Below are 18611 nucleotides of genomic sequence, written 5' to 3'. Positions count from 1 at the left end.
GAGCATCAGATCACATTAGATGGTTGTGAGCCACCATGTGGTTGCTGGGAATTGAATGCTGGACCTCTGGAAGACCAGCCAGTGCTCTCAACAGCTGAGCCATCTCTCCAGCCCTTAAAAAATTATTTTATGTTTATGAATATGTTTGTGTCTCTCTGTATGTGTGCATGTGTGCAGGTACCCACAGAGACCAGAAGAGGGCATCAGATCTTCTGGAATTAGATGTCTTTGTGAGCCTGTGACATGGGAGCTAGGAAAAATTTGAGCAGCAAGCACTCTTAAGCAGCAAGTACTCCTAACCACAGAACCAGCCCTCCAAAAGATTTTTTGAATCAGTTTAGTTATTTCAGTACTTTGACATTATGAAAATTTTCTCTCTTTTATCAGCAATAAATAAAACAATTATTACTCAAAAAACAGATTTACTTGTTAACAGAATCAAAGGTCTGGGCTGCAAGCCACTGTCAAATTTGGGAAAAGAGAATTGGTAGAAAAAAGCAAGATGTATTAAAAAAAATAGTACAGAAGAGGGTCCAACTTTTCAGAGCTCCACAGCAAGAGGCTCAGAAGACTGAACGGCTTTGATGGGTAGAGAAAGGAGGGACAGTGAGGCTACAGATGGAGTGGCTGGGTCTCCCTAAGCCAGAACAAGACAACAGACCTGGACTTCCACAGGCTACTGCTGAGGAAGGGGGCTACAAAGGCCATTTGGGCTAGGTGACTAAATACAAATTTGACTAACCATAGGGGCAGCTTTTTTCTTTCTTTCTTTTTTTTTTTTTTTTTTTTGACAGCCAGAAAATTAGGGATGGTGGGAGGGCAAAAGAGACTGAGAGTAAAGGAATTTTAATTCAGAACATGGCTGTTCTGGCAAGAGATCACATCCAAAGGCCTTCTAGGTCTGTGTGATCTGGCTGAAATACAAACACACCTTTAATACAGAAGACAGACAAACAAATCTGCGTTCAAGGCCAGCCTGATATAGAGTAGTTTCTGGTAAAGAAAAGCTAGGTCCAGGCCGGGTGGTACATGCCTTTAATCTCAAAAGTTGAAGGTAAACTTAGTTTGTAGAGGGAAGCACCCTGGGGTTGGAGAGATGGCTCAGATCTCTCAGAGAGAACTGTCTGTTCTTTCAGAGGTCCTGAGTTCAATTCCCAGCAACTACATGGTGGCTCACCATCATCTATAATGAGATCTGGTGCCCCCTTCTGGCCTGCAAGCATACATGCAGAGAGAACACTGTACACATAATAAATTAATTAATTAAAAAAAGAAAGAAGCACCCATGTTTGAAAGTGGTGTCTAATTGAGTGGCAGAAAAAGTGAAAGATTTGACAGAATAGGATACACCCAACTCTCTTGAGAACAGAAAAGAAAGGGAAGCTACTTAAGGGAGCAATACAGAGAATAAGGAGAGAGGAGACAGTTTTACTGGGACAGTAATAGACAGACAGGTTGCAGAGAGTGAACTCAAATGAAGACCGAATGAGCCAGAGAACCAGAAGAAGCAGAATCTTAGAAAAGATTACTGAAAAGCCAGATTGAATAAACTAGCTAGGAGAAGAGTTTGAGCCAGAACTGAACCAGCCAGTCCACAGCTCAGTAAAAACAAAAAGGGGTGAGCTTATTAAGCAGTAAGTATCAAAGGTTGAGAACATTCTAGGCCTAGGTTAGATTGTATGGAGGGTAGAAGCTTCCAAGACTAGGCCTAAGTTAGCAGACAGAGGCAGTAAGCCTCTGAGACTACAACTGAAACAGGAGAGTAAGAATTCCACATTGCAGCCAGTCCTGAAGATACCTGATAAGCTAGGGTCAAATGGAAGGGGAGGAGGACCTCCCCTATCAGTCGACTTGGAAAGGGGCAGGGAGGAGATGAGGGAGGGAGGATGGAATTGGGAGGGAATGAGGGAGGGTGCAATGGCTGGGATACAAAGTAAACAACCTGTGATTAATATAAAAAAATAAAAATTAAATAAAAAAAGGATTCCTTTTACACTGTCAGCTTGACACAAGCGAGAACTGTGTGAGAGTAGGAGACCTCAATTAATAAATTGCCTGCATAAAACTGGGCTGTAGGTAAGCTTGTATGGAATTTTATTAATTAGTAACTGATGGGTAAGGGCACAACCCACTGTGGGGTGGTCCCACCCTAGGCTGATGGTCTTAGGTACTATGAGAAGAAATAAGCCAGTAGGCACCACTCAACCACGGCCTCCACATCAGCTCCTGCCTCCAGATTCCTGCTCTGCTTGAATTCTATCCTGACTTCCTTGGATGATGGAAGTGTAAGCAAAACAGGCCCTTTCCTCCTCAAATTGCCTTCGGTCACGGTATTTCATCACAGCGGTAGTCACCATAACTAAGACAGATAGCATCTGACCTAGTAATTCTATTATTGGGTAAATACATACCTATGACAGATGAAAATACATGTCAGCATTAAAACTCGTACCCAAAGTTGTTGTTTAAAAGAAGGAACATCCCATCCATTCTATTCTACCAATAGAGTCAGGAGGCAGATGCTGGGGTGCAAACCTGCTAGCTCAGAGAGGCAGAGAAAGTAACCATCTAACCTTCCTTCTTAACTCAGGTCTGGATGGAAAAAACCAAAAGGCTCGCTAGCTCAGCTGAGTGCACAGGAGCAAAAGGCCAAAAAAATCCCAAGTCCAAAGGCTTGCTAGCTCAAATCCCAAAAAGCCAGGGAGCTGAGGAGCTGAAGCCTAAACTAAAGCCAGAGCTTGAGCTAATAGCCCTTTCGTCTCCATGCTGTCTTAAATACCCCTCAACTCAAAGTCCCTCCTACCCTTTAATCCCTGTCAGCTGGTTTCTTGCTCTGCCTCTTGACCTAGGGTTAATTTATTAAATCCTGTGTACAGAAACCTCTTGGATTAAAGGTGTGTGATAGGGCTCAACCACAGCAAAGAAAAGGGTTTTACAGTTCACAATTTTGGGGTTCACAATGGGATCGAATATCCTGCAATACACAGCCAGGTGTGGTGGTTTATGCTTATAATCTCATCACTTGGTAGATTGAAGTAGGAGTGTATCTGGAGACCAGCTTCGGCTATATACTGAATTCAAAGCAAATCTGGGCTACTGAGTAAGATATTTCATTTCAGAGATAGAGATAGATAGATAGATAGATAGATAGATAGATAGATAGATAGATAGAGATAGAGAGATAGAGAGTGAGAGAGAGGGAACACAAATAGCCAACAAATGTTATTGAATTGACAAGTAATATGTGGTATATTTATGATATATATATGTATATGTTATAGTTATAGTACTCAGTCATAAAAATGAATTAGGTATGAACACATACTACAATACAAACAAACCTTGAAAACATTACGTAAGTGAAAGAAGCCAGACACAAAAGGCTTATTGTCTGACTCCATGATATAAAGCATCTAGAATAAACAGAATATAGAATCTTAGCATGGTGTCATGCACCTGTAATCCTAAAACTGGGGGTGGGTCTGAAGCAGGAGGATATTCAGTGCAGTGTCAGTGTGGGCAACTTAACGTGACCATGTCTAAAAAATGACATGGGAGTGAGACAGGGCAAGAGAAAATGAAAAGGACTGAAATTCCTTATAGACATGTGTGAAAATATCAAAGAATAAAATAACAAAAATAAAATAACAAAAAAATAAGCAAATAAAACAACAACAACAAAAAAATGAGGTTGGGGTCACTCAGTGTCAAGTAACTTGCCTGACAGGCACAAGGGCCTGTGTCCAATCCCCACCATTGTGAAAAACAAAACAAAACAAAAACAGTAAAATTAGGTAAAACAGAAACACTAACAAAAAAAAAATCACAGATTTTCAGAGGGTAGATTCTAGCTCAATAAAACTGATTCTGAGACATGAGCATGGTAGCGAATGCCTGTAATCCCAGCCACTCAGCAGGCTGAGGCGGGTGGACCTGGAGTTCAAGGACAGTCCTCAAGGTACAGCCAGACCCAGTCTCAGAAACAACAAAATTGTTCAGCAGGTAAAGGCAGCCAGGACCCACAGGGTGGAAGGAGAGAACTTACTCCTGCAAGGTGTTCTCTGACCTCTACACATACACTCAAGTAATCCCACCTATGCAAGCTTGCATACGTGCACACATGCGCACGCAGAGACACACACAGACAAGTAAATAAATAAATAGTGAAACATTTTAAAGGCTGTCCTTGTTTTGTATCTATCATCTATCTATCTATCTATCTATCTATCTATCTATCTATCTATCTATCTATCTATCTATATCTTGTTAGAACTCTAGACCTTAAGCATACTAGCCAAGCAAGTGAGCTATGCCTAGATCTCTAACATTTGGGAAGTAGAGACAGAGGGACCAGGGAATTGAGGTTATCTTCAGCTACCAGAGTATCTACAGGCTGGCCTGTGCTACAACAGCAGCAGCAGCAACAACAACAGTCTTAAGATGGTATTTAAGTCTTAGCTAACTTCAGGGTAGGAAGTATGAGTAGGAAGTAAAAAGAGAAGAGAATGGAGGGGAGGAGAGGAGAGGGAAGAGTAAAGAGGAGAGGACAAGGGCATGAGACCTAGCCTCGTCCTCTAGCACCTCAAACAAACAGAAGAAAACAACAGCAGCAATAACAAACACTCCCCAGATCAGCTAGCCTATATTATACACTTGACTCATGGTGGCTGGAGGGTCCACACAGTGTGATTCCTACCTACATCCTGGTGAGGAACCCATGGCTGTATCACAGCATCATGGCCTAGTAGTGGACAGGAAAATAGCTGTGTGCAGAGGTGGCCAGACACAATATGCTTTTGCTCTTCATTTGTTTTCTCCGGTTTCCTTTTATTCTCACTCTCTTTTGTGTAAAAGTAACTTTTATTTGCCTGATGTAATTGTCACCTCAGAGCTTTACTGCCTCGGACTGATAACCTAGGCACAGTCCTGCAAGTTTCTAGCCTTGGAACAATCTAACCTAGATCTAGAATGTTTTCAGCCTCTGAGACTTACTGCTTAATAAGCTCACCCTTTCCTGTTCTTCCTGAGCTCTGGATGGCAGGTTCAACTCAGCTGTCCTGGCTCAAACTCCGCTCCAAGCTGACTGATTCAAGCTGGCTTTTCTCTCAGCCTCTGGGTTGCTTTGGTTGGCATCAAACTTAACTCCAGCAGTCGGCTCTAATTTTCTGGCTCCTCACTCTGTTTGTTCGTTCTGACTTCATCTGTGTTTAGCTTGTTTTGTCTTCAAATTCTCTCTGTAAAACTGTCTCCTCTCCCTCTCATTCACTGTGCTGTTCCCTTAAGTAGCTTCCCTTTACTTTTTCTTCTTGTGATAGTTGGGAGTATCCTTTTCTGTCAAATCTCTCTTGGATTATCACTTTTTCTGCCACCTAATTAGACATCACTTTCAAATATGGATTCTTCTTTCTACAAACTAACTTCACCTTCATTGTTTGGGATTAAAGGTATGGACCACCATGCCTGGACCTAAGCTTTTCTTTACCTGAAACTTGCTCCAGGCTGGCCTTGAACTCAGGGATCTGCTCACCTCTGTCTCCTGCAAGTAAAAGGATATGCCACCACTGCTCAGCGTGTCTGCATTCCAGTTGGATCACACAAACCTACAAGGTCTTTGGATGTGATCTCTTGTCAGAACAGCCGTGTTCTGAATTAAAATTTCTTTAAACTTTTAAAAATCTATTTATTTATTGGTTTTTGTTTTGTCTGAGACAGGGTCTCATCCTGTGGCTAGTCCAGAATGGTCTGGAACTCACTATGTAGCTCAAGCTGGCTTGAACTCATAGTAATCCTCCTGCCCCAGCTTCCCAATAATGGGGATTCACCCCAGTGTGTGTCTTTACAACAACAGCTCTTACAAGAGCTGGGTCTCTTCCCAAGATCAACATTAGTCCCTTCCAAGGACAATCACAGCTAATCATTACACAGTAAGTTCCCTCTGTCCAAGCTTCTTCTACCCCTCACACAGGGTCTACACCTCCAGCAATGAGCCTTTGGGCAACACTCAAATCATTTCCAGATCATTGCAGTCCCAGATACATACCATGTTTTCCTGGCAAGATTCTTCTTTGTTCTCGCTTTATTATATCAACAATGGAGATAAAAGTATAACATCCACTGGCTTATATGAGAAAATGTGAGGGGCTGGAGAGATAGCTCATCTAAGATGACTGGCTGAGGACCCAGGTTTGATTCCCAGCACCCACATAAAGGCTCACAACCATCTGTAACTCCAGAAGCGGGATGCCCTTTTCTGGCCTCCAATGTTTAGGGGATATCTGTGGAATCATGAGAAACACATATTTGGTTTCTGTCCCCAGTTCCTGGTGCAGTGTCCTAAATTGGAATTTACCAAAAAAAAAAAAAAAAAAAAAAAAAAAGAGCATCTTTTGTTAGTTATAAGTGTTCATAATGAGCCTCTTTCAATCCTACATAAATTTATATAGAGAATATGTGAAGGGCTGGAGAGGTGGCTCAGTGTTTAGGATCCTTGGCTGTTCTTCCGAAGAGCTCGAGCACTCATACTGGGTAGCTCACAACTGACTGTAACTACAGTTGCAAGGCATCCAACATCCTCTTCTGGCCTTCCCAGGCATTCCCACACAGGTGGCACACACACGCATGTGTGCTTGCTCACAAACAGACACACAAACACACACCTCAGGAATAAAATGATTAAAATCTAAAATTAATCATATCATAGGCATTAAATTTTTACAAAGGTAGAAATGGTGGTACACACCTTTAATCCCATCATTTGGGAGGCAAAGGCAGGTAGATCTCTGTGAGTTTGAGGGTAGTCTGATCTACATAGAAAGTTCTAGGCCAGCCAGGACTATATAGTGAGGTTTCATCTAAAGAAAAGGAACCAACACAGTGCCTCAGTAGGTAAAGGCACTTGCTATGAAGCCCGACCTTAGCTCAATTCCTGGAACCCATGTGGAAGGAGTAAATGGACTCCTGAGAGCTGTTTTCTGACCTCTGTAAATTTCCAGTGATGTGCTTGAATACACACACATAGTTTTAAAATGTGCATAAAGTTAGAAAAACAACATATGATGTATAGAAATTTTAATGCATTACACACATTATGTATCGTGGGGCAAAATCACTCTTGGTGGAACCCTAGATAGCTTCAGGATGGTCACCACAAAGACCAAATCACAGTGAAAGGACTGGGATTTTCAGCTCTCTTCACTCTTCTCAAAGAACAGGAAAGAGACTAGAGACTGACTTAATTCCTGATGACTTAATAAATCCCTAAATAACAGGGTTCATAGAACCTTCTGGGTTAGTGAACACATCCACATGCCAGTAGGTGGCATCCCAGAGAAGCATGGAAGCCGGGAGGGAGCCTAGGCTGACTTGGAACTCAGTATGTAACCCAGGTTAGGCTTGACTGGTTAGCAGTCCTCCTGCTTCAGTCTCCTGACTACGAGGAATACAAACACGAGCCACCATGCCCACTACCATTTTGCTAATTGTTACTAAGTTGTATCTTCATTCCTCTCTTTTTCTCTCCCTGTCTCTGCTAGGCTCACCTTGGTCTTGCTACATATCTGAGGACGACCTTAAACTAATCCTCCTGTCTTCAGGTTATACCTTTGTTTACTTGGGGACACAGACCTGCTATGTACCTTAGGCTGGTGTCAAGTTTATGATCCACCCAGTCTCTGGGTGCTGGCAGGAATTATAGGCATGTTACACCATACCAGCCAGCATTTTATTCTTCGTAATAACCCAGTACATACAAGGTTCCCTGAAGTTCTGTGAGCCATTGTAGCAATTACCAACCCCCGAGGAGAATATCATGAAAACTACCAATTTATAGCTGGTTAGCTAGAAGTATGGTGTTTGGGATGTTGCCTACCCTCACAAATGTCTCTGACTGAGCTTAACTAATGGCATCTGACATCAACTCTAGGTACAGAGTGTTAGGATTTAATTGAATTTGTGAATCCCATTTGGTGTCAAAGGATTGGAAAGCTGGTGTGAAAATATAAACGTATTTAGTACCATCAAGAACACCAGCGTAACTATGGATATCTGATTCTAAACTATCTATCCCTGTTCTGAGATACTTTATAATACTGTAAACTGTAAGTACCTGATAGTCATGTGGACTAATACATACAAATCAATTCTGTGAAAGTGAAAGTTGACTTTTTCTTCTCTAACCTTAAAAAAAAATGGTGAATTAGAGCACTTGGGAGGCAGAGGCAGTTGTATCTTTATGAGTTTGAGGCCAGCCTGGCCTACAGAGTGAGTCCAGGACAGCCAGGGCTAATTAGAGAAACTTTGTCTTGAAAAACCAAATAAATTGAGAATAGAATAGAATAGAACAGAATAGAATATTATAATAAAAATGGTGGGTTAGGTTGGCCTGGTAGTCCATACCTACGATCTCAGCCCATGACTGGAGGACTAATAATTCCCAGCCAAAGCCAAACACGGTGGGTGCTTCATACCTGCAGTCCCTGTTCTTGAAAGGCTGAGTAGGAGGACCACAAGTTCAAGGCTAGCCTGGGATACACAGAGACCCTGTTTCAACAAAACAAAACAAATAATAAAGGCAGATTGGTGTCTCTTGTAAATTCACTTCCCCCAGGGTGAAAGACATTGCTCAGTAGCATAAAAGTAGCCTGTCAGGTTTTCTTTTTTTTTTTTTTTTTTTTTTTTCATATAAATCTGTAGGGAATTGCTTATATTATCAAACTGGTTTCCTCACTAATAATTCATTAAATCTCGTTTGTTTGTCTGTTTGTTTGTTTTTCCAAGACAGGGTTTCTCTGTGTAGCTCTGGCTGTCCTGGGCTTACTTTGTAGACCAGGCTGGCCTCAAACTCACAGTTATTTGCCTACCTTTGCCTCCCTGAGTGCTAGGACTACAGGCGTGTACCACCACAGCCTGCTAATTCATTAACTCTTAAATTTTAAAAATCTGTATGCAAGCAACGTGTAGTGGCTCACACTTACAATCTTTTTACTCAGGAGACTAAAACAGGAGCATCACCATCAACTGGATGTTAGCGTGGGCTAGTGAGTTCAAGGCCAGCATGTGCTAGAGAGTGAAACCCTGTCTCAAAAAATGAAACCAAGAACAATGAAACAGACTTACTTCCACTTTCATTAATTCAGCCGTGTATTTTTTTCAATAAATTTGAGTGTTCACTGTAACTCTAGACATTATCTATCCTGGGCACTAGAGATATAAAAAAGAAAAAGCAGTAATAAGTCTTCACTTAGTCTAATGGAACAAACAATAATTATAGAAGTGATCACAATTTAACAGGATTGGTGTTTTGATTCCTATTATTCAGGATAATAAGGACTGGGGAAGTGGTTGGGGAGAGTCTTAGTTACTGTTCTATTGCCATGATGAAATACCTCCACCAAAGCAACTTATGAAGAATTTAATTGGAGGCTTGCTTAGAAGCTTCCAGAGTGTTAGTCCATGATCATCAGGGCACAAAGCACTGTGACAGGCAAGCAGGCATGGTATTGAGAGCTGTAGTTGAAAACTCACATCTAATCTGCAAATTGCAGGCAGGGAGGGAGACAGAGAGAGACAGAGAGAGGGAGGGAGCGAGACAGGGGGAGAGGGAGAGAGGGAAAGAAAGAAAGAGAGAAAGAAAGAGAATATCAAAACTGTTTGGTGATTTTGAATGCCAGTGGAAGTAAAAGAACAACTGGAACAGCACTTGGTCATACTGGCAGCCACACTGTTTCTGTACTTCATATCCAGCAGTCAGATTTTGGCCTGCTTGTTTATTGGAACTCTCTATGCAGCTCTGTCTCCTGAGTGCAGGGATTAAAGACTAGCACCACCACACTTGATTGACCTTGAATCTTTACATGGCTGGTTCCCCTTGCCACCTGAATTCAGATCTTAGTACAGTCAACTGCTCAAATGTGACCCTTTGGATAGCCAATGGCAGCTACCTAGGCAGTCATTTTGTGTGATATTTTTATGTTTTACTTTTCATTATTTAATACTATTGAGCATTATCTTGTTTCAGTTCTTATCTGGAGATAGTGTCTCACTTGGTAGCCCAGGTTATCATTGAACTCTGAGAAATCCTCCTGCCTTAAATCCAGATTTTATTTCCCTTTTATTTTATTCTGTCCCACTTTATGTCATTCTACTTGAACATGAACTCTGTTAAAGCAGACTTCTTGTCTGCTTTGATAACCACTAAATCTTATTATTTGAAAAGAGCCTGGCAATTAGAGCCTGGCAATATAAAAGGAAGTGTGTCTTTTGCCAATTCTCCTCCTATTCTGAGTTCCAGTCAAAGAAAATAGATTCCAGGCTCCCAGTATACCCAGTAGCTTTCCTGGTGCTGTTTGCATGGAGCAGCATTCCCTTTGCATCTAGTCTTTTTGCTAACTTTACATTCCTCTAATACTTTGTTCACTACCTTGTATGTTTCCCCATTTGAAGAAAGCAAGTTGAGAACATCATATGTCCCAAACACCTAGTCAAAAGAGATAACAGACCCTTGGTAAATGTATAGTGGGATCACTTGGGAAGCTGTTGAACTACAGAATCTTGGCCCTCACCCCAGATCAACTTAACTACAACCCATATTGTGAAAAGTCTCCAGGAAGTTCATTTTCACATTAAAATTAAAGGAACACTACATTAGTGATGATGATACACCACCTAAAATCAGGGAGGGCAGATGGGCTAAATAAAAGGATGTGGCATTGGACATGAGGAAAACCTGCTTGTAAACAATACTTGGTGAGTATGGCAGTGCATGCCTGTTATCCCAGCACTTGGGAAGTAGAGACAAGGTGATCGGGAGTGCAAGATCATCCTCAGCAGGCTTGGTGGTACACGCCTATAATCCCAGCACTCTTCGAAATGGAGGTAGAGGCAGGTGGTTCTCTGTGAGTTTGAGGCCAACCTGATCTATAAAGTGAGTCCAGAACAGCCAAGGCTACACAGAAAAAACCTGAAGCCATCAAAAAACAAAACAAAACAAAACAAAACAAAACAAAACACAACAACAAGATCATCCTCAGTTACATAGCAAAGAGGCTACCCTGTGCTATATGAGACCCTAACTCAAAAACAAAAAACAAAAAAGGAGAAAAGAAGAAGAGGAGGAAGAGGAGGAGGAGGAGCCTGCTTGAGCTAAAACATGGGATTTAGGCCAGCCTGATCAATTTAGTAAATCTTTTTATCAAAGCAAACAAATAAATAAAAAGTAAAAGGAAAACTGGGAATATAGTTATAATTTAGTGATAGATTGTCTGCCCAGTATGCACAGGGCCCCTGTGTTCATCCCAGTAACATGCACACACACTTTCAAAATAAGAAATGTGAAAGGGCTGCTACATCTTAGGTGCATAATAAAACATAGTATTTCTCTCCTTTGGAAGAATCTAAGCCTAGAAGGTAGAGCATCTGGATTCTAGATCTGGCATTACTGACAGTTTACTATGTCACAAAGCCACAGAAGAAGAGAACTTCTCCTAGATTCTATGCATTTTAACAGCTTAGTGGGACATACATACATACACACCTACATACATACATTTATTTAGTTACTATGTTGAGTTTTGGAGGTTGGTCTAATGCTAATTACTGGCACTCAAGATCTGGTTACTGTCTGCCGGATACACCCATCCTTGTTTGTGTAAACGTGCCTAAAACCTTATGCCTGGTTCATTAAATGGCTTATATCTGGGCAGGGTAGAATGGGGTAGGCGCGGCTAAGTTCTTGGGCTTTTGAGCATGAAAGAATCATGAGAATCACTGGACAGATAAATGGGAAAAGAGGAGGAAAGAGGCCACCATGAATTAGTGTGGAGAAAAAAAACCACATGGGACTGGAGAAAGGACTCCAGTGATGGCATGGAAAGTCCCAGAAAAAGAATAAAAGCAAGTATCATGTGATTATGGATGAAAGGCAGTCCAATTTGGGAGGATTAAAGTGGACAGCATGGAATGAAGGCTGGGATATGGATGGTGAGGATATTGAGACAGTGTAAGTGAAATATCTGCCCCGCCCAAGGTAAATAAGGCAATTATAAATCCAACAGGTGTCTGTGTCTTATTAATAACACTGTATGTAATAACAACAACAACAACAATAATAATAATAGATAACATATAGCCCAACACTTTTCTATTATTTACTACAACAGTTGGGTATTGACTATTTTTTTATACTGGATTACATGAGGCCATTATCATGCAAATATATAATAATTGAACATATTTCCCTCTGTAAGGGGCTCCCTTCACTTTTTTGCCTTTCTGCTTCCCTTAGTCCTTTGTTCCAGTTTTGCTTCTTTTTTCAGGTCATCTAAACATGATTTCATGAATCTATAAAGTTTAGAATCCATAAATGAGAGAAAATGTTACATAATTGACTTTTGGAGACTGATTTTGTTAATATGATCATCTCTAGTTGCCTCCATTTTTCCTGTAAATGGCATAACTTCAGTTCTTCATGGCTGAGAAAATTGTATGTATGTGTATATGACTAACATCTATTTTCTTTCTTATTTTAATTTTTTTGAGACAGGGTTTCTCTGTGTAGCCTTAGCTGTCCTGGACTCAATTTGTAGACCAGACTGGCCTATAACTCACAGAAATTTTCATGCCTCTGCCTCCTTGAGTGCTGGGATTAAATTCACAAGCCACCACTTCTGGTTAAACTCCATTTTCTTTATCCATTCCTTTATTGATGGACACCTATGTTATGAACAATGCTGCAATAAAGATGTTGTGCAAGTATCTCTGTGATATGTTCACTTAGAGTCATTTGGGTAAATTCCAAGGTGTGGCATATGCCAGTCCTATGGTAGGTCTATTTTGTTTTGTTTAGTTTGTTTTTTGAGACCAGGTTTCTCTGTGTAGCCTTGGCTGTCCTGAACTTACTTTGTAGACCAAGCTGGCTTAGAATTCACAGATCCTCTGGCCTCTGCCTCCCAGAGTGCTGAGATTAGTCATGCGTCACCCTGCCCTGCTTGGTAGGTCTATTTTTAAGTGAGTTTATTTTTCTTTTGAAGGTGAAGGGCTCTAGCAAGCCCAAGCATGGCAAGCACTGTAGGCAGGTCTTCCACCCTGCTTCCCTCTCCCTTCCTAACCTGTAGATTACATTCCTAAAGCTAGCCTCCAAGGTCTTTTCCTTTGTCTGGCTACTGACTCATTCCTGAGATTAAACAATCAAAATTCACTATTCGACTCCACTTGCTAGCCTACCCAATAAAGATTTATCAACTACCCTAGCACAGACTTCCCTTTTTCGCCTTAAAAAATTACTCCTGCAAAACAAGAACAACAACAAACAAACAAAAACTTGCTGCTTGCTGCCTCTTCCAAAAGCAGCCCCCCCCCCCCACTACCCTTTATGCTGAGAATTTGATGTCTGGGTGTGTCCTAAACCTTGAGGGGGCCACATCCCTTACAGAAGAGTCTTCTTTCTTTTTGTCCACTTCCCTGCCAACATCTTTCTGAAAGAAAAAGAAAGAAAGAAAGAAAGAAAGAAAGAAAGAAAGAAAGAAAAGAAAGAAGGAAGGAAGGAAGGAAGGAAGGAAGGAAGGAGGAAAGGAAAGGAGAGAGGAAAGGAAAAGAAAGGAAAATAAAAGAAAAAGAAAAAAGAAAAGAAAAGAAAAGGAAAGAAAAAGGAAAAAAGAAAAGAAAAGAAAAGAAAAGAAAAGAAAAGAAAAGAAAAGAAAAGGACATGGCTTCTCCTAACTATGGTGGAAAAACAAGTTTATTGGAGGTGTGTGGGAGACCATAGCCAGAGGCAGGGACATCTGGGAGAGTCCAGAGTGGTCATCATCATGAATCATATGGCAAGAAGGAGAGGGCAAAGGAGAGGAGAGTCAAGTACAGCAGTCAGGAGGCCAAAGGTTCAAAAGAAAAGGAGGCCAAACCAAAATGTCTGGATTATACAGGGAAAAGCCTCTGGGGAAAGGGCAGCCCAGCTCCTGGGCTAGAGAGTTCATGGTAGTTCTGGCAAGGACAGAGGGAATTGAACTCAGGACCTCTGGAAGAGCAGACAGTGTTCTTAACTGCTGAATCATCATCTCTCCTGCCCTATTTATTTATTTATTATTTTATTTATTTATTTTTTTCTAGACAATGTTTCTCTGTGTGCAGCCCTAGCTGTCACAGATCTTTCTTTACTGACCAGGTTAAGCTCAAAACTCAGAACGATCCACCTGCCTCTGCCACCCAAGTGCTGGTATTAAAGGTAGGTGCCACCACCCGGCTTCATTATATTTTGAATGAGAGTCTCACTCTGAAGCCCTGGGTGTCCTGGAACTCTTTCTGTAGACCAGGCTGACCTCATACTCACAGAGAGCATCCTGCATCTATCTCTGGCGTGCTGTGTTTAAAAGTGTGCACCACCACCGCCTGGCTAGGATTTTGTTTTTTAAGCATGGACTTCTCATATAGCCCAGGGTAGCTTTGAACTTGGCATCCTCTTGTCTTTATCTTTTCAACATTCTGATTACAGGTTTGTACCAACCATTGAGCTCAGCAAAGACTTCTCAAGGGGTTTCTTGATTAATGATTGATGTGGAAGAGCCCCACCCACTGAGAGCAATGCCACACCTGGGCAGGTGGGCCTGGGTGGTATAAGAAAGCAGGCCAGGGCTGGAGAGATGGCTCAGTGGTTAAGAACACTGCTCTTCCAGAGGTCCTGAGTTCAATTCTGAGCAACCACAGGGTGGCTCACAACCATCTATACTGAGATCTGATACCCTCTTCTGGCATGAAGGGATACATGGAGACAGAGCACTCATAGACATAAAATAAATAAATAATCAAAAGAAAGAAAGAAAGAAAGAAAGAAAGGAAGAAAGAAAGAAAGAAAAGAAGAAAGAAAGCGAGTAGGCCAAATAAGCAGGTCAGTAAGCAGTGTTCCTTCCTGCCTCAAGTCCCTGTCCTGATTTACTTCAGTGACAGAATGTGACATAAAAATGTAAGGCAAATAAATTTCTGTCTGGGCTCTGTCACATGCCTGAAATTCCAGCACTTGGTAGGCAGAGGCAGGTAGATCTCTGTATCTCTACAAAGCAAGTCCAGGACAGTCAAAGCTACATGGAGAAACCCTGTCTCAAAAAACAAAACAAAACAAAACAAAACAAAACAAAACAAAACAAAAATTCCTCTTCAAGGTGCTTCCCCCACCCCTTTGGGAGACAAGGTTTCTCTGTTTAACAGCCCTGGCTGTCCTGGACTCCTTTTGTAGAACAAGCTGGCTGGCCTCAAACTCACAGAGATCTGCCTGCTTCTGCTTCCCGAGCCTGGGAATTAAAGGCATGTGCCACCATATCCAGCTCAAGTTGCTTTTGGATGTGGGGTTTTATTGTAGCAATAGCAACCTGACTGATACAAGATACAGAAGGTCTGATTATGTGTTTTGCCACTGACTTTGACATCTGGGCTTCATATTCTCCCCACATAGAAGATATCTTATAATACAGTATCTAAAAATAAATATATTTTTATTTTATTTTATTTTTTACAATTTATTCAGTATATCCTGACTGAAGCTCCCTCCCTCAACTTCTCCTAGTCCCACCCTTTGTCTTCCCCCTTGTTCTCTTCCCCTAGTCCACTGAAAGAGTTCTCCTCCTCTGCCATCTGCCTATAGCTTATCAGATCTCATCAGGACTGCCTGGATCCTCTTCCTCTGTGGCCTGCCAAGGCTACATTGCTAGGGGCAAGTGATCAAAAAGCAGGCGACTGAGTTCATGACAGAGGCAGGCCCTGCTCCCCTTACTTGGGAACCCACATGGAGACTGAGCTGCCTATCAACTACATCTGAGCAGGGGGTCTATGTTCTCTCTATGCATGGTCCTTGGTTGATGTATCAGTCTCTGCAGGACCCCCTGGGACTCAGGGTTTTTAGCTTTGTAGGTCTCCTTGTGGGGCTCCTGTCACCTCCGTGTCCTTCTATCCCACCTTTCCATACATATCTTATAATTATAAGATATCTTATAATTATAATCTTATGAACTGAACAACTACTGGACTCTTGGACTTTCCATTCCTAGGGAACCGTTCGTTTGACCACAGCCTATAAGCATTTGATTCTATAGATGGCCCTATCAGTAGCTGCTCTAAAAATTGGTAAAGGCAAAGGGAAAGAGGAAGTAGAAAGAAATGAAGAGTCATAGAAAAGGTTGGAAATGGAGAATAAAAGGCTTCTAGAGAAGGTAGGAATAGTTCAGAATAAGCAAATAGGCTACCTAAATTATGTCACTTTTCCATAGGGGTAATTGTGAGATAAGAACACTTAAAAATTAAAACAAGACCAGCAGAAGGAGAAAGAAGCTCTCTTGAAGTTAGGGTCTTTACCACTGAGCTACATTACCAGGACAAGAGGCCTATTATCTTCCCTTTCCCTTCCTAAAAGCAGAAAGCTAAGGAAAGTAGCTTGAATAGGAATTTGAAGGGAATAGACATTTAGCTCAGTGCTAAAGCACTTGCCCAGCATATGTGTATACTGGGTAAATTAAAAAAACAAAACAAAACTGCCAGGGCTGGAGAGATGGCTCAGCCATTAAAGGCTAGGCTCACAACCATAAGTGTGTGTGTGTATATATATATAATAGCCAATAGGCTGTGTACAAAACAAATGTAATTGAAACAGTGATTTTCCCTTAGCTCTGCCACTTCTCCAGAATTTTCCTTCTTTGAACAGTTGAACAGTGCGGTATAAAAGCATTTGGGCTGGAAGTGGTGGCAGCCTCAGCATTTAGTGGAGTCTCAGCACTGGGAGGCAGAGGCTGGCGGACTAGCCTGCCTGGTCTATAGAGCTAGTTCTCATTTTTTAAGACAGGGTTTCTCTTTATAGTCCTGGAACTAGTTCTGTAGACCAAGCTGGCCTTGAACTCAGAGATCCACCTGCCTCTGTCTGCCTGTGCTGGGACTAAAGGCGTGTGACACCACACCCAGCTGGGAAGACTCAGATCTCGAGGTAGGAAGATCCATTTTTAATCTGGCCCACACCTGCTGGCAGCCTGTACAAAGAACACGAATAAAGGAAGCTCTCTTCTCGCCTGCTTGCTCCTGCTTTCAATAGTAAGTCCATTTCTTCTCTAGGACTCGCATTAGAGCCTACTTCTTTGGGATTCCAGCATATGCTGAAAACCTGCTGAACTCATTTAGCCTTATGAACTGAACAACTACTGGACTCTTGGACTTTCCATTCATAGGGAACCATTCGTTTGACCACAGCCTGTACGTCATTCTAACGAATGAATGGATTTATGTATATGTTTATTATATAATTTCTGTCCCTACAGAAAACCCTGACTAAGATGGGTAGTGGTGGTACACGTCTTTAATCTCAGCACTTGGGAGGCGGATGTAGGCAGATCTCTGAGGTCAAGGCCACCCTAGTCTACAGATACAGTTCAGTTCAAAGTCAGAGGGTTCCCTGTTGAACACCTGGCCCACAAAAAACCCTGACTAATACATATCTTCAACCTTCTCCATTTCCTTCCCAGGGTTTCTATGTCAGTCACTATTAACTCGTTAAATGACTTGTATGCTTTTCTTATGTTTGACTTGTTAAATTTTGGTTTAATTTCTTAGACCCAGAGGAGAAACCCAAAAAAGGTAAAGATAAAATTGGCTTTTCCTACAGTCATGCCAAGGAATTGTGGAGTTAGGCTAGAACTGGACCAGTGGAACTAGTAATCTCTATTTGGTTTTTATCTCAGCCATTCCATCATTAGAATACACACTAAGTACAGCCTAAGTGTTTGATGGCTTATGTTCTGAATCATTTTGATGTAAACTGCCACTGTTTAGTTCTCTTTCTTTATTTTTTATTTTTATTTTTAAATAGGGTCTCATTTAGTCAAATCTGGCCTTAAACCTGTTATATAGTCAAAGATAACCTTAAACTTCTGATCCTCCTGCCTCCAACTCCCAAGTGCTGAGATTGTACCACCATGCCCTGTGTAGACGCTGCTGGGTATTGAACCGAGGACTTTGTGCATGATAAGCAATTACTCTACTGAGATTTTGTTGTTGTTTGCTTTGTTTTTCCGAGACGGGGTCTTGTTATATAGCCCTACATAGCCTGGTTCTTACTATGTAGCCTAGTCTGGACTCGAACTCGGGCATTTCTCCTCAGATTTCCAATGGCTTGGTTTAAAACAGTGCATCACCATACCTGGTTTATTAGTCTTATATTTATGGTTGTGAGCCTAGCCTTTAACGGCTGGGCCATCTCTCCAGCCCAATCTATGTTATCCATTGGCCCGTACGGGGATCAAACCCGCGACCTTGTCGTTATTAGCACCACACTCTAACCAACTGAGCTAACCGGCCAGGACTTATTTGTCTTTAATCATAGAAAGCCTCCAAATAATCAAGGTGACCCCATTTTATTGTTTTCATCATAGGTTTTTAAAGGGTTTCAGAAAGACCAGCATTATTGTGTAGGTAGACTGAGGAGGTTAACGAACAAGACTGCCGAATAGCAAGAAGGGGTTTGAGGAGGAGGCAATCGGGACCTGCACCTGGGCACCTACAACGAGCCTGGTCCTGCCAACTACAATTCCCAAGCTCCCTGGCCACGCCCCTCCTGGTGGCCCCGCCCTACCTCGAGAGCCACGCCTCTG

At 41.8% G+C, this 18611-nt stretch overlaps 1 non-coding gene across 1 annotated transcript; it reads right to left on the bottom strand.

Annotated features, from left to right (window-relative positions):
• Positions 1-18244: 18244 nt before the first annotated feature.
• On the bottom strand, positions 18245-18318 carry Trnai-aau (transfer RNA isoleucine (anticodon AAU)). The gene has a single exon. It is a non-coding gene; the product is annotated as a tRNA-Ile (tRNA).
• Positions 18319-18611: the final 293 nt, after the last annotated feature.

Source organism: Meriones unguiculatus, chromosome 1 (assembly GCF_030254825.1).
Source record: "Meriones unguiculatus strain TT.TT164.6M chromosome 1, Bangor_MerUng_6.1, whole genome shotgun sequence".
In the NCBI taxonomy this organism is placed as follows: Eukaryota; Metazoa; Chordata; class Mammalia; order Rodentia; family Muridae; genus Meriones; species Meriones unguiculatus.
Note: the sequence above shows the minus strand (reverse complement) of the source record. Positions and strands in the feature narration are given on the sequence as shown.